This window comes from Pinus tabuliformis, chromosome 5_2, assembly GCF_031772625.1.
Source record: "Pinus tabuliformis cultivar Carrire ecotype Pingquan chromosome 5_2, CPIR1, whole genome shotgun sequence".
Lineage (NCBI taxonomy): Eukaryota > Viridiplantae > Streptophyta > Pinopsida > Pinales > Pinaceae > Pinus > Pinus tabuliformis.
Window position 1 is genome coordinate 113,672,274 of NC_142306.1, and position 15,834 is coordinate 113,688,107.

Genomic DNA, 15,834 nt, shown 5'->3' on the forward strand with positions numbered 1-15,834 from the left:
CTATTTCACCTGTGAGGGCAGATTTTCACGTTTGTATTCGTATCATATCCGCTTGTTGATGCATTTCACACGGGTACGGATGATGAACATTCCTTTCTTCATGTGCCAGAATATTGAGAGGATGGTGCCCTTGGTGCAGAGAAAGAGCCCAGCACAGCAACACAGGAGCATCTACCATTATGCTTTGATCAAGATTGTGGTCATGCTTCAGTTGGCCCAGCAGGGTATTCCATGGGAGGATTTCATCTCTCGAGATTTCTTCACAGCGCCACCACCCCCTGAGGCTGTTCATGAGGAGGGAGGACCTTCACAGCAGTATGACATCCCTGAGCCCGGACATGTCAGCTCCCCTCCATTGGTCACATATCAGAGAGGTCACAGGGCCTTATTTGCATCAGCTCGGCGAGTATTTTCTCCACATCAGGTGGAAGGGGTCTCGCCTTCTTCATCAGCACCACGAGTGTTATATCCACACCAGGTGGAAGGGGCCTCGTTTCCGACAGTAGCAAAGGTATCAGAGAGGGGCAAGCAGCCCATGATTGAGGAGGGATTGTCAGGTGATCCAGATATTGACATCATTGATCTTGACACCCGTTCTCCTAGCTCGGAGCTTAAGGAGATCATTCAGCAATGGGAGGCTGAAAATCGCTTGTTGCAAGAAAAATTAGAGAGGGCACAATGGACAATCACATATTTAGAGCAGCGCAACAAGCAATCAGAGGATGAGCACACTCTCGATGAGTTGCGGAGGATCCAAGAAGACCGCAACTTGGCTCGTAAGAGACCCAGTGATTTGGTACCCATTGAGCGAAAGGCTATGATTCTCCGGGTCAATGCTCATTTGGAGAGGTTGCTGGCCAAGGCTAACAAAGATAAGGACATGCTCCAGAATATGAAAAACCATTATTGGGCTCGAATGCATATATGTAAGGCAAAAATGAAGGTGCTCAAAGGACGGTTGGCCAAGGCACTAAAACGAAGAAAAACGCCCGACACCCTCCGCATCTTGGCTAAGACTTCCTTGAAGGAGCATGGTGCTAAATGACTTACCTTCTGCACAAATTTAAAAAATTTTGAGCATTTTTGGTCATTTGTGAATTTTTTGGGCAAAAAACAGGTTTTCTTCCCCAACGCGTAGCGCGCCGCGCGCTACCTTGAAGATGGGAAACTACATTTCATGAAAACTCAGCATTTTTGGATTTGTCATGCAAAAATACACTTTCTCAGCAATTTCCAAGAGATTCCATCAAGTTTTGAGCCTCTAGAAGGTCAAAAAAAAGCAAAAAATGACTTTCTGCCACTTTTTGGACACACAGGGAGCAGTCTTGGGAGATTGAAATTTTGGAGGGGAAAATGGACACAAAATTGAGAAATTATACTTGGGTTGGAAAGTATACATCTAGACCCTTCCAACAAGCCTACGTTTGCCTCATTTGGATTCCGGGAAGTGCCTCAAAAGTAGGCCCAAAGGCGCGCTACGCGTTGAGATTCAGGGCGCTATGCATCAGGCTATTTTCACAGAAATGCACCTACAGCTCAGCAAAACGAAGTTTTGACTAGGTTTGACTTTTTGGAGTGGATTTTGATCCTCCTTGATGTAAATGATGTAATTTTATGATACTTTGACACTTATTTATCTCTTCTAGAAGATTCATTCATGAAATAGGAAAAAATTTAATGAATGAATTGGTTTCCTAGCTTATAGAGGCAAGTTGTTTTGACTGCCTAGATTTTAGTGCTCAGTTTGGAATTGGTTGAAACAGCTCCTAGGATAGTGAGCTCGACCCCTAGAGGCAAGGAAAGATGTTAGATTTCCTATATTATGTACTTTCTTGGTCATTTTCATGGTTGGACTCTTGAGGGAGAAAGCTTCTATTGTATTACTCATTGTATCTCTGCAATTTTGGCAAAGGAAGAAAGACCACGGTTTTGTAGTCCTTTTTGGGATTCCTGTGGTTACATGTATTGATGGTGTGTTTCTCTTTGTACTTGTAAGTTTTTTATGTGAATCATCTTCTTACTTTTCCTTCTGCAAATTAGGCAAATGAAGTGTTAAAGTAGAATTCATGATTGCCATGCTCTGCTTTTAAGTTTGCTTAATATCAATGTTTTCATCTGTTTAAGGGGAATTCAAGGTGATTGCTTGCTCTCATTAGCTCCTCACCAGTCATTCTCATCCATCCAACTCTTTCAAAGGCATCAATACAGTCTCCTATCTTGCCCCAAAGAGCCCCCTGCGAAAACTGTGTCCAATCCCCGCACCCAAAATTGCCTTTCCCCGATTTTCCACCAAAATCCTAAAAATCTCAAATCAAACCTTCTCAATTAGTTTACTAGCCTAAAATCAGTGTTCTTTATTGGTCATCTCTGCCCTTTGAAGACCTTTTGCCGAGATAGACCCGGAGAGAGCCCTCTCCTGCCCTGTAGGGCTAGCTACGAGTCTAAGTGGTTTGATGTTGCCTTGGATTTTGTCTTTTTCAGCCTGAGGCCAAATTCAAGCGCTAACAGGTCCAAGCATATAGAACTCAAGTACCATTTCATCAAGGATTGTGCATTGCAGGATAGTCCAACTATGGTATATACCTATAGATCAGTAGGTTGAAGATGTTTTAACGAAGGGTTTGGGGAAGGAAAGGTTCATCTTCTTCAGAGACAAGTTGGGTGTTATGCAAAACACCTTCCTCACTAAGAGGGAGTGTTAGTTTGTCTAGATCATATAGGCTTTCTAGTCTCAGATTGTGTCTATGAGGCTAAGGAACACATTTTATCCAATAGCTAGAATTTTTTTCATGAGAAAAGGCCTTGATTAGATTTAATTAAGCAATTAATTAACTTTTCCTAAGTCTAATTTAGGGAAATAGCTTAATTAATCAGTATTAATTGGAGTAAATCAATTTTTCTCTAGAGACATCTGGGAAAGTCACTTGATGGAGTCAAGATGATCTTAGCCATCAATTGTGATTATATCATTGTTGTTGATTCATCAAAAAGATATTATAAGAGTAAATTGATGGGAATTTGGAGAGTACATTGAGACACAGATTCATAGTGAGATCAAGGGCGTAGAGGCAAAATTGGTACATCCGTAGCAGGGATTTCAACTGAGATTGTCAGTGAGATTATTACAGAGGTTTCCGGGGAAATTTGGAGATTTGACTTTCTGTAGTGAGAGGTTTATTTTCGAGTGGTGTGAGTTTCTCTAGCAGGGGGTGCGAATAACCCAGTTTGGAAATGTGAATTGCTCAATGAGGAGAAATTCTAAAGCATGTAAATTTATAGAGGAAATATTGATTTGCATATGAGAATTTATTTTCCATGAGAGATAGATATTTTCCAGTGGAGGTCGTATTTAATTTCCCAGCAAGTGCAAGTTTCCAGGAGGGCCAAGTTTCTTAGCTAGGGCTGCACGTGTGAGCCAAAATCAGCTTAAGAGGGGAGACAAATGGATTTTGGTGGTGGAATAACTTCCAGTAGGTCTAACGATTCTTGTAGAAGTGATGAAATATTTTTTCCAGATCTTTACCAGTGTCAGGCAAGTAGTTGTAATATTTTTGCTGAAGAATTTTAATAATAAGACCCTCATCTATAGATTGGTTTTCCCTTTGGGGTTTTTTAAGGACATTTGTCTAAAAATATTGGTGTTCTATATTTGTGTTTGTGTGCATATATTTCTTAGTTCCTATATTTATTTTTCATGAAGTTTTAGTTGTGTTTTATTCAGTATTTGTTGCAAAGTAATGGCAGTTGACAAATAATTTGAAAAGATAGGAGAATAATAACCAAAAATTGCAACAATATTCAAAATTTCACATGGTATCATAGTGGATATGAGGGCAGAGGCTAGATCTGTGTAGGCACGTGAAGGGAAATCACATGAGGTTTTATACCCAATTCAACTATACCCAGTGTGAGTTCTTCAATTTATATCTCCAATTTATTTGAGTTCGTAGTTTTCAAGAGATGGTCAAAGCAGGATAAAGAGATCAGGATAGGTTGGATGGAGCCTCTAAATTTGGAGTTGTAAGGACAAGATGTTGTTTCTATTAGATGAGTATGGTATAAAGGAGTTTGCTATACGATTTATTGGATCCCATCCAATTTCATGAATACATGAGGGATAATGCCAAAGAGAAGAGGATGATTCACGATGGAGTGAGATATCATATCATTCGACACGTCGCAGAGAAGGGTAAAATGAAGGAGATATGGGATGCCATCATCAAGCTGTACCAGGATCCATCAGAGAATAGTAATTGATCCTCAAGGAGAAATTGAGGACCATCAAGCAAAATAAGGGAGAAGACATAACCAACTATGTCACCAGAGTTCGATCTATCAGAGATGAACTAGTTGCAGTTGGGGAGAAACCCAGTGATGATGAGATAGTGTGTATAGAACTCAATAAGTTCTCCAAGGATTGGTGAATGTTTATTCAATTGATTTCTCGATGAGACAAACTTCCAGATTGGGATCGGCTATGGAGTGACTTCACTAGGGAGGAGCTTAGGCTCAACTTAGTCGAGGGTACCACCAGCAGTGGCAAGGTTCCAAAGGTTGAGAAGGAGTAGAAGAATGTTGTCTTAGCAGGAAAAGTAAAATAAAGGAAAGGTCCAAGTAAATGACAAGGTGCAAAGGGAGAGAAGAGCAAGAAGAAGTACCTATCAAAGGTTAAGTGTTGTGGATGTCACGAATTTGGCCATTATGTCAGCAATTGTGTATTGAGGAAAAATAAGGGAAAGAAGTAAGTTGTATATTTAATAGATGCAGATGATATGTCTAACAGGATGGAGCAAGAGTTCGCATTGATCGTTTTCTTGACTAGTTTGAATTCACAGGGTGTATGGTACATAAACAATGGAACATCATGTCATATGACAGGAGTTAGAGAGTACTTATTCAGTTACAAGGAGTGGGACATAAGGTTCCAGATTCAGATAGGGAACAATTCTAAGTTCACTCTTATAACATGATGGATTGTTCTATTTGAGAAGGATAATGGCAAGCAAATATCTATCCATGATGTGTTGCATTTGCCAAGCTTGGGGATGAACTTCATCTCCATATATGTCCTTCAGTACAAAGGGTATGATGTTCTCTTTAAATGGACAAAGGTGTTGTTGAAGCAAAAGGATTAGAGGTCACCTATAGCAGTTGGGGTGAGGAGTGATCAATTATACAGGTTGAAGTTAGACATGCCCAAGGCACTATCTAGAAGCAGCAGACCATGAGATCAAGGGGAGCTCTGCCATAGGATGATCAACCATATTTATCATGGAGCTCTCAGGATACACAAAGCATGATGATGTATGCAAAGAATGTGCATTGGGGAATTCTTCCAAGGAATGCTTTCCAAGGAGTGATAGTAGATCGCAGGGTATTTTAGACCTTGTACACTCAGGCATATGTGGGTTGGTGTCTATGAAATATCTCTAAGGGTATGAGTATTTTTGTACTTTTATCAATAATCTCTCTAGGAAGACCTGGATCTATTTTTTGAGGACTAAGGATGAGGTCTTCAGTCGCTTTCAAGAGTTTAAGGCTCTAGTGGAGAATGCGACAAACAGAAATATCAGGACTCTTCAATCAAATAACAGAGGGGAATATACCAGCAAGCAATTCCAAGAGTTCTATACCAGAGCAGGAATCAAGAGGGAGTGGATGGTTCCTTACAACCTGCAATAGAATGGGGTTTCTTAGAGGAAGAATCGACTGATTTTGAAGGTAGTGAGAGCTATGTTGTATGACCAAGATATCCCATGTGAAATTTCCTTGAATGCACCAAACTAGAGTTTAATATTTTAACTTATTAGAAATTTATTTGTTTATGACAAATAATGAATAAATCACTGATGCATTTTTCACAACAAAAATATGTTTCAGAAAATAAATTCAGGAACTGAGAAACATATGCACACACATAAAAGTTTGACACAGTTATTTTAGATTAAACATCCCTGGGAAAACCCCGAAGGGAAAAATGGTGCAGCAAATGAGGGTTTATTTTATTTTGCAACAATTTGAGAGATATTATAATCTGGATGCCCAAATAGAAATCCTCCATAAATACACTAGAAAAATAATCTAGAGATCCCATATCTCCTCTACTAATAAACTTGGTCTCCTCTGGCCAGCTCGAACTCCTCACTGGCTACTCGCACTACAGCCTAGAAATCGCATTGTTGACTCTGAATAACTAACACCACCTAAAAATTGGCTCAAATTGAGTCGTCCTACCTCCCTCTGTCACTGAAACCACTCACTCCACCTTTTGGAACTAGATTCAGCCTCTAACTATTGATCTATGACTCTTCTAGTTACTCACACTAGGATTCAGGAAATTCACATTGTTTATATGACCTCCCTGTAGATGAATTACGACCTCCATTTTTTTACCTCTCTGGCACTGGAAAATCATATCTGTTGTTCCCTCTCTTTGATTCTCTCCCTTAGGCTCGAACTGCACCCTCACTAAATGCTAGGTAAAATTGACTTGGGTTTAGAGTCAAGGTTGACCAAGATAAATAGTGATGGTTTTGGGGCATACAATATTTTGTACCCATGATATTGCATTTCTTCACAGGGATCTGGAAGGAGATATCTCCATGAAGCAACATGAAGGCTTTGCGATGAAGGGTAAGAAAGAACTGGTATGCATTTTAAAAAGTATTTGTATAGGTTAAAACAATCACCAAGGATGTGGTATCTGAAATTTGATACATATATACAGGGACATGGCTTCACCATAAGCAAAGTAGGTCATTGTGTGTATTTTAAATTAATTGGTGACCATGTTATTTATTTGTTCTTGTATGAGGATGATATGTTGTTGATTAGAAATGACACAGAAATTACCCAGGATTTGAAGACCCAATTGTCCTTCAAATTCGATATGAAGGATATTGGCATTGCAAACTATATTTTGGGCATGGAAATTAAAAGAGATCAGGCAAAGAGGAAGCTCTGGTTAAACCAAAGGAAGTATGTTGAGACAATATAGAAGAGCTTTAATATGCATGATAGTAAACCGGTGAAGGTTCCTATTCCTTTAGGTGTAAAGTTATATGCTAAATAGTGTCCTAAGACACAAGAAGATGAAGAGTACATGTCATGTGTTCCATATGCCAGTGTAGTTGGTAACCTGATGTATGAAATGGTTTTTACTAGACCATACATCGCACATGCAGTGGTAGTATTGAGCAGGTTCATGTCAAAACTAGGGAAGAAGCATTGGACATCAGTGAAGCGGGTTTCCAGGTATTTGTGTGGCACTAGTGATTATGGTCTATGCTACCTGGTCTATGCTACCAAGGAAGACTAGGATCTTGGAAAACGTTTGGACATTTGTGGCTTTGTTGATGCAAACAGGGCTGGAGATCCGGATCAAAGATGATCTATAAGTGGGTATGTTTTTAACCTATTTGGAGGATCATTTAGTTGGACGAGTAAGAGGTAGTTTGTAGTGCCACTTTCAACTACAAAGGTTGAATACATGGTTGCCACTCATGCAAGAAAGGAAAAAGTTTGGTTGCAAATATTGTCTTCAAATATGGGGTTGGTGTAGCGAGCTATAAGGATAGACTTTGACAGCCAAAGTGAAATTTTCTTGGCTAAGAACCCTGCTTATCATTCAAAGACAAAGCACATTAATTTTCAGTATCACTTTGTGAGGGATATGGTTGAGGAAAAAAAAGTGTTGTCAGTAAAGGTGGACACTTTGAAGAATGTTATAGGTGCATTGACAAAGTTTGTGAGCACTGAGAAGTTTTATTGGTCTAGAGAAACAATGGGTGTTACAGGCTTGGACCAATGACAAAGCTCTATTGTGACCCCCTATGCGGAAAGAAAACAACAAGTGGGAGAATGTTGGGTATGTGTTATATTTTTTCCACAACTAGAAGTAGGAGTAGACATAAGAATGGGGGGGAGACCCAAAGATGGTGGGCAAACCTGCCCATGGTTTTATGGATGGGTTTTACACATGGTTTTGGGCATGATGGTTTTTTTCCCATGGTATTTTGTAGATCCAATCAAGGGAACTATGGTTATGTTATAATATAGGGTTAATGTATTGGGCTTTATGAATGCTTCGGTATTTATATATATGTTTTGTAACATTGAAAAGGAACATAATGAAAAATCAATATGGTAGTCTCGATTTTGGGATCCAGGGGAAAATATTTGTGTATATTTGTATTTTTTTTCTCTTCGTTGTTTATTTTTCTGTTTGAAGAAATCGTTTGCAGGTAATTTTTGCACAGGGTTAAAGCCAAAATTTTGTATCATATCCATTTTGGCTTTAGAGGAACACTTCTATTTCCAAGGGTTATCGATCTGGAAGAAGAAGTTGGACTAGGCTATATATGATTATATCTATTGTGCCAACAAAGTTGAGAATGTTGTTGCTGAACCAGTGTGTGCATATGAAAAAGTGAAATTTTGTTGCAAGTGTTATGAATTCATGTAGTGGATCATCCTTGTTGATCCCTCGATTTCAACGGTCTATTTCAATTTGGAAGAGAAGAATATCTATTCTAGATGAGGGAGCGATCGATAGAAGGGATCTGTAACAAAATCATTCTTCTAGACGGTGGTTGTTGTTATCTTGATCGTGTATTTCTTCATGATACCTTATTCTCTTGTTGAGACAAGAAGGTTTCCAGCACACCACACTAGGGTGGACATGATTGCAAAAAATGTATGAGGTATTCATGCCACATAAATATAAAGAAAGGGATCTTGGTTCTAGTCATTGGCATGACTAGTTTTGAAGGGTCAAAGAAGTCAAGTTTGAATAAATAACTCCTTGATATGAGCAGGGGGTATTGTGCTTGGAGCATTTGAAACTGAGAACAGACTAGGACATAATTTGGGTGTGGAAATACCTAGACTAGGTGTGAGAAAATTATAGATCTATGTCTGAGAGTTAGCCTAAAACATACAAAGGTGGACCTAGTGCAAATTATAGATATAGAACAAAGGAATGTTGATGTTGGTCAGATTCAAATGGCATAGTCGGATTCTCTGCTCAAAGTGTTGGAGGCATGGTAGCATAATATGAGCTCAAAGATCGCAGCCCTGGGACCACTTTGGAGGCATGCAGGTAGGCCCAGGCATACCATCGATAATGGTTGTTAAACTCAGAATAACAGAGGGCATATCCACTAGGATTATTCAAATTGTTTCCATAGGAATCACACGCATGACATGGAGGATCCAAAGAGGAATGAAGGACGTGTCTTCAGAGCAAGGTCGATCTGGGAGTGTTGCATGTGTTGTCGAGTACACTTTTTGGTGGAGTGGCACAACATCGTAGGGCTCCACAAGGGGATAACTAGATGGAGGTTACTGACTATGTGGAGCAACTGCAAATTGATATCAATGGGAGAAAGGTTGATTTAGAGTGCCACAGGGGTTGTGGGTTAGCTCTAATAGAGAGTTGGCTCGATTGAAAATGATTGTTGTGTGGATGGGGTTACGGAGGGCCTTGGATGAGTGGATTCGCTATGTGCCTGGATTTTGCTCGAGGATGGTCCAACATGATTTCATTATAGATCGGGAAAGGACTCCAATTGGGATATTTCATCTTGTCTATCCTATCAATGAGAATTTGATGTGAAGCAATGGTGAGAAGAGCTCGGTGAAGGATAATAGTTGTGGCAGAGATGGTGTCTCTACATGTCAGTGTTCAAGAGGAGGCCGAAGTGGAGGAGAACTATGACATGCCAAGGCTATACGTGGGCCTTGTAGTTCTCTGGAATTTTTTAGGGCTGCAGTTTGCATGCCTACTTAAATATGTACATCGTTTTAATGATATGATTGTCTTGAAAACTATATTTGATGACTGATTAAAGGAATGGTCACTGGTGGGATCAACAAATGGCATGGTGCCAATCCTTTGTGGGTTTGTACTTGTATGCATAAAATTCATGTCGAGGATGAAAAAGCCATAAAGGGAACGCTAAGGAGAGGAGAGTGTTAGGCACGAAGTGTGTAAAGTGAGAGAGAATATGTTAAGATATCAACAAGGGATTAAAAAAATATATATATTAATTATTATAATGGAGTTAAGTATTGCAGGTAAATGGGCATAGTGTTGTAAGACCTGGTAAGGCATGCGTACCCCTGGTTAATCACCGGTATAGTCTGGGTTATACCTAGGTGATAGGGGTGATGTCGGGTTAACATATACCCTATTATAAAATTTGAGGGGGGTAAGGGCTAGAGTGAGCAGGGTTGTCTCACTTAGCAATTTTGGTTGGATTTAGTCAAGGAACCCCAAGTCAAGTTTAAGGGGGGAATTGTTTGGTAAAATTAACTTGGGTTTAGATTCAAGGTTGACTAGGATAAATAGAGATGGTTTTGGGGCACATGCTATTGTATACCAATTGTTATTTCCCATGGTATTTCATGTAATGGAGCCTATAAAAGGCCAGAAAGACTTCATTGTAATACAGGCCAAGGAGGTGAGTGGGGAAGGTTCACTTGGCTGGGTTGACCAGGGTTTTAGCCAAGGCAAATGCAATTTCATTAGGGTGGGTTTTCCCCAGAGTTGGGGTTTTTCCCGATTAAATATTGTGTGTATTGTTTATGTGTTTTGTTGTTGGTTATTATCTCTCATGGTAAATATAGGTAAAATAATTTTTCTCTCTAGTAAATTGTAACGCTGAATTTGCGAACTAGGTAGCTCGATCTTCCTTGCTCACATTGATGCTTGATGTGTTTCTCTCCATCCCTTCGAGCTACCAGTATAATCTCTCATTGAGAAATAAAAAAAAACACAATTTAATCTCCATCAAGGGTTAAGATCAATTAGACTTCATCAATAGAAGTCTCTAGAGTAATCTTTAACATCCTTAATTAATTAAATTTATTTTACCACTTTTATGACTAAGAAAATACCTATTCATGATGTGGTGCATGTGTCAGGATTTGGGATGAACTTAATCTCCATATATGTCGTTCAAGACAAAGGGTATGATGTTCTCTTTAGAGGGGTGAAGGTGTTATTGAAGCACAAGGATTAGAGGTCACCTATAGCAGTTGGGGTGAGGAGTGACCAATTATATAGGTTGAAGTTAGACACACCCAAGGCACTAGTTAGCAACAACAGGCTATGAGATCAGGTGGAGATATGGCATAGGAGGATGGAGCATATTAATCATGGATCACTTATGATGGTAGGGGAGGATAGCCCAACTTGTCATAAATCACAAGGATCACATACACCCTATAATGATAATAGGTAGGATATCCCAACTTGCCACAAATGACAAGGATTTCACATCCTATTGTTCAAATATCCCTCAACCCCAGGAGTTATTATGGCTCAATTCCTGACCCTGAGAGATCACACAGGGAGAAAAGAGCATAGCTCAATGTCCTTGATTAGTTGTGACCCTTACAAGAGAGGGTCACATCCATCAGTCCATGTTGCTCTTTGAAGACCAAGAACTTCCCTTTTAGCAAAGCCTTGGTAAGAATATTTTCTATATGTTCTTCATTTGAAATTTGATGGATTCTTATGGCTCCTCTCTACACCATATCTTGAATGTAGTGATACCTGATATCATTATTCTTGGACTTTTCATGGAACACATGATTCACTTCCAATTGGATCCCATTCTTATTCTCAGTTCGATAGAGCCTCTTCTTTTATTAATAAATTTCCTGCAGTGGCCGTGTTGGCTCAGGCCATGGACTATTTCCCTCTTTGATGGTTTTAACCACGTCAAGAATATTGGTGTATTGATCTGTGATCTGTTTGTGAGTGGTGTCCTTTGTTGTTTTTCCCGAGGAACTTACCATGTAAATTCCTACACTTTTTGCATGGGGACTTGCATCAAGAAATCTATATGGAACAACGTACTGGCTTTATACAACCAAACTCCAACCTTGTATGTCAGCTTAAGAAATCCATTTATGGTCTCAAGCAAGCCCCTCAGGCTTGGTATGCCAAAATGGATAACTTTCTTTTAGATACTGGATTTTCTAGGTGTCATTCTGACATTACTGTCTACACCAAGAAAGTGGGTAAGTATCTTATCATTCTTGTTCTTTATGTTGATGATCTTATCCTTACTAGTAGTGATTCCAACCTTATAAACCATGTGAAGTCCAACCTTAAAAAGAAGTTTGAAATGATAGACTTAGGACACTTGCATTATTTTCTTGGTCTTCAAGTCTTGGCAATCTAAGGAAGGTATTTCCCTTTCCCAGTCCAAGTATGTCTATGATCTTCTACGCCACTTTCACATGGAAGACTATAAGCTAGCCCCTTCTCCCTTTCAGTTTGAAGCCAAAATTTCAGTCACTTGTACGTCCCCTGAAGTTGGTGCTACCTTATACCGTCAGCTTGTAGGAAAAATTTTGTATCTGACCCATACTCATCCTGACCTTTCCTTTGTTGTTGGCCTTATTGCTCGGTTTATGAAAAGCCCACATGAAAGTCATTGGAAAGTAGATAAAAGAATACTTCATTATGTTCGAGGTACAGTTCAGTTTGGGATTCATTACAATGCAAAAGCATCTCCTATATTGGTTGGTTTCACTGATCCCGATTGGGCTGGTGACCCTAATGATTGAAAGTCTACTGCAAGTTATGTCTTCACTCTTGGTTCTATGCCTATTACATGGGCTTGCAAGAGACAAAGTGCCATTTCTCTTTCTTAAGTAGAAGCAGAGTATCGTGGCGCTGTAGAAGCTAGTAAGGAAGCCTTGTGGCTTTGTCAGATCCTGTCATAGTTTGGCTTTCAGCAGTAGCATCCGACTACACTTTGGTGTGATAATCAAAGTGCCATTCGACTCTGCAAAGATCTAGTCCAACATCAACGCATCAAACACATTGAAATACACATGCACTTCATCAAAAAGCTCATTCATGCCCATGTTCTTGAAGTGAAGTATTGTTCAACCGATGATCAAATTGCAGACATCTTTACAAAGGCTCTCACAGAGGTGAAGTTTACTAAAATTCTATTTATGGTTGGAGTTCAGGAACTTGTCACTAAGGGGGGATAGGCTCTAATGCCTCCTTCCTTCTCTTATTGTGTCATATTTGTACATCCTCCAATCCTACTCCAATTTGTTCTTAAGGGGGGATGTTAGGATATACCAACACATAGGAAATAGTTAAGTATAACTTGGTCTGGTGTAGAGTTAGGTAAAGAGTGTTTCTTTACTATGTACTTTTGTAACTTACAATATGACAGTCACGATATGTAGTGATCCGATGGTTCATTCTCTCCTTGGTATTACCAACACTTGATCCGTGGCTTAACACTAGATTGGTCCATGATATCTATTTAAAGAGCATGGAGGGTCATTTGTAGGGTAACCATTCATGAGAGAAGCTTATGCAAATTTTCATTCTTTTATTAATAAAATGCCCGAAGTGGTTGCACTATCTCAGGCCATGGATTTTTTCCCTCTTTGAGGGTTTTAACCACGTCAAGAATACTGATGTATTGATCTGTGATCAGTTTGTGAGCAGTGTCCTTTAGTGTTATGTCTGAGGAACTTACCCTGTAAATTCCTACACTCTCCAAAGAGTTTCCTCAACCATACTGCCTCACAGCTAGCCATGCTAGTAGTAATTTATTCTACCTTAGTCATTCTTAAAGAAATGGACGTTTTCTTCCTTATCATCCAAGATATCATGGTAAAACCCAAACTAAAAAGGCACCATGATTGTTTGGTGTGTGTTATATTCTTTCCACGACTACCCCATGTGTGGGGGGGTCACAGGGGAGAAACAGTCCCTGTTGTACATTGCTGGGGCACAACGCCCTGAGAAATTTTTGTTGGACCCTATATTAGGTGAGTGGACCTACATATGGTTTTGTGCATGGATTTTGCTCATGGTTTTGGGCATGATGGTTTTATTTCCATGGTATTTTGTACATCCGGTCAAGGGAACTACTGTGATGTTCAAATCCAGGGTTAATGAATTGGGGTTTACGGATGCTTTGGCACGTATATATATGTATTGTAACATTGAAAGGAATATGATGAAAAAACAATATAGTAGTCCCGATTTTTGTATCCAAGGGAAAATATTTGTGTATATTTGTTTTATGTTTTATTCTTTGTGGGCTCCAGTATTGCAGCAATAATGCTGCAACTCCTGGGACTCCCTTCTTTACTTTTATCAACCCGGTAGTTCGTAACAAACTTGGAAGCGACGGTGCTATATGCACAAGTACTAGCTCTTGCCGCAGGCTGTCACTTGATTAGCTGGCACAAGTCCGCTAGGAGCTTAAGACAACTTCTATGAGCTCTCAGAAGAAGCTTTTAACTGTGATGGATGAAAGCTAACTCTAAGGAGGCTAATCTAATTGCAGAAAGAAACTAAAAGCTGAAAGGAAATGCAAACCCTAGCAAACCCTAATTTTACCGACTAACCCTACTGGTGCAAGAAAAGAGATGAAAGCTACTGAAATGGATGCCATTGACTCTTGGAAAGGTAAAATGCATGTGTCTAAGCTACTTCTGAAGTAAAATCTGGAAGAAACATCTTTTTGTATTTTTGAGTAATTTTGCAAAATTATTATGCATGTGCTTTAACTGTTTTTGACTGTGCAGAGGTTGATTGGCGAAAGGAAATGGAATGGGAAATTGCAGGAGGTTGGGAAGGTGAGAAGAGGGCCTAAGGGGTCCCTAGCACCCTTATAGAGAGTTTCACAGTGATCAGATCTCGAGAAACTGCCCACGCGATCTTCTATAGGATGTTCTACAGGAAGAGCCGAGAGAGGATTTTTGAGGGTTGATGGAGGAAAACCAGTGGGAAAGTGGAAATGGAGGTTGGATGAGGCTGTGAAGAGGTCTAGGACCTGGTAAATGAGGCTAGGGAGCGATGAAGATGGTTGGATTTGTTCAAGGATGGAGGGAGCAATGTTGCACAAAAATGAAGAAATTAGGTCAAACTGGCAAAGTGTGGAAAATGAAGGGAAGGAATCTGGAATCTGGGGTTGGAGCAGGTGGTGTGAGGAAGGAAGGATAATCAGGGATGGCTTATAGGTGATCTGCACACTATTTCTCCAAACCAATCAAAGAAATACTAAAAACATCAGAGATCTATCTACTTTAACCTATTTTGACCTAAAAACCAGAAATCATGATGGACAGAAGTTTATTGGAAAAAAATCATGTAAGACAACTATGAAAATCGAGCAAGAATAGATCTAAGCATGTCATCACAACTGGTATCAACTTTCCTAACTAAAAATCTAACACTTGCAATTGCATGGAAAGGCAAAACAATGTTTTTGTGGCAGCAAGTATGCCTTGGTCTCAGCTCATGGTCCCAAGGAGGGAGAGATGAGATCAAGGATTGCTTGGTGGCCTTTTTGCAGGTCTTTTCCTTTACCAAACTATCAAAACAACCTGAAGCATGAAAATCTATTTCAATCATCAAAAGCAACCTAAATAACAAAGCAATATGTTAATCTAAGTAGCAGAAACTATTCTAGGAATGCAGCAAAAACATATAAAAGTACACAAAAGGAGGTACTGGCACTTGGGTTGGGCCCAACCCTGAGAGCTACAGCCTCCTAAAAGAAGCTCAGAGCTGATGCAAAGTGAAACTGATCTCCATTACTTGAAAAATAACTATGTCACAAAAATGTTTACAGCAAAAGCTCAAAAATGAGCTGAAAGGCAGAGTAGCACTAAAGTGCAAAAATACAACTGTTCAAGAGCTAAACTACAAAGGCTAGAAGCCTTCCTAATTATCACCACGAGGACCTCCAACAGCCCTCCTTAACTCAAGGGGCTTGGCTGCTCAAAACTGCAAGTAATCAGCTACTTCACAAAAGCTGCTTGGCTGCCCTTGGGGAT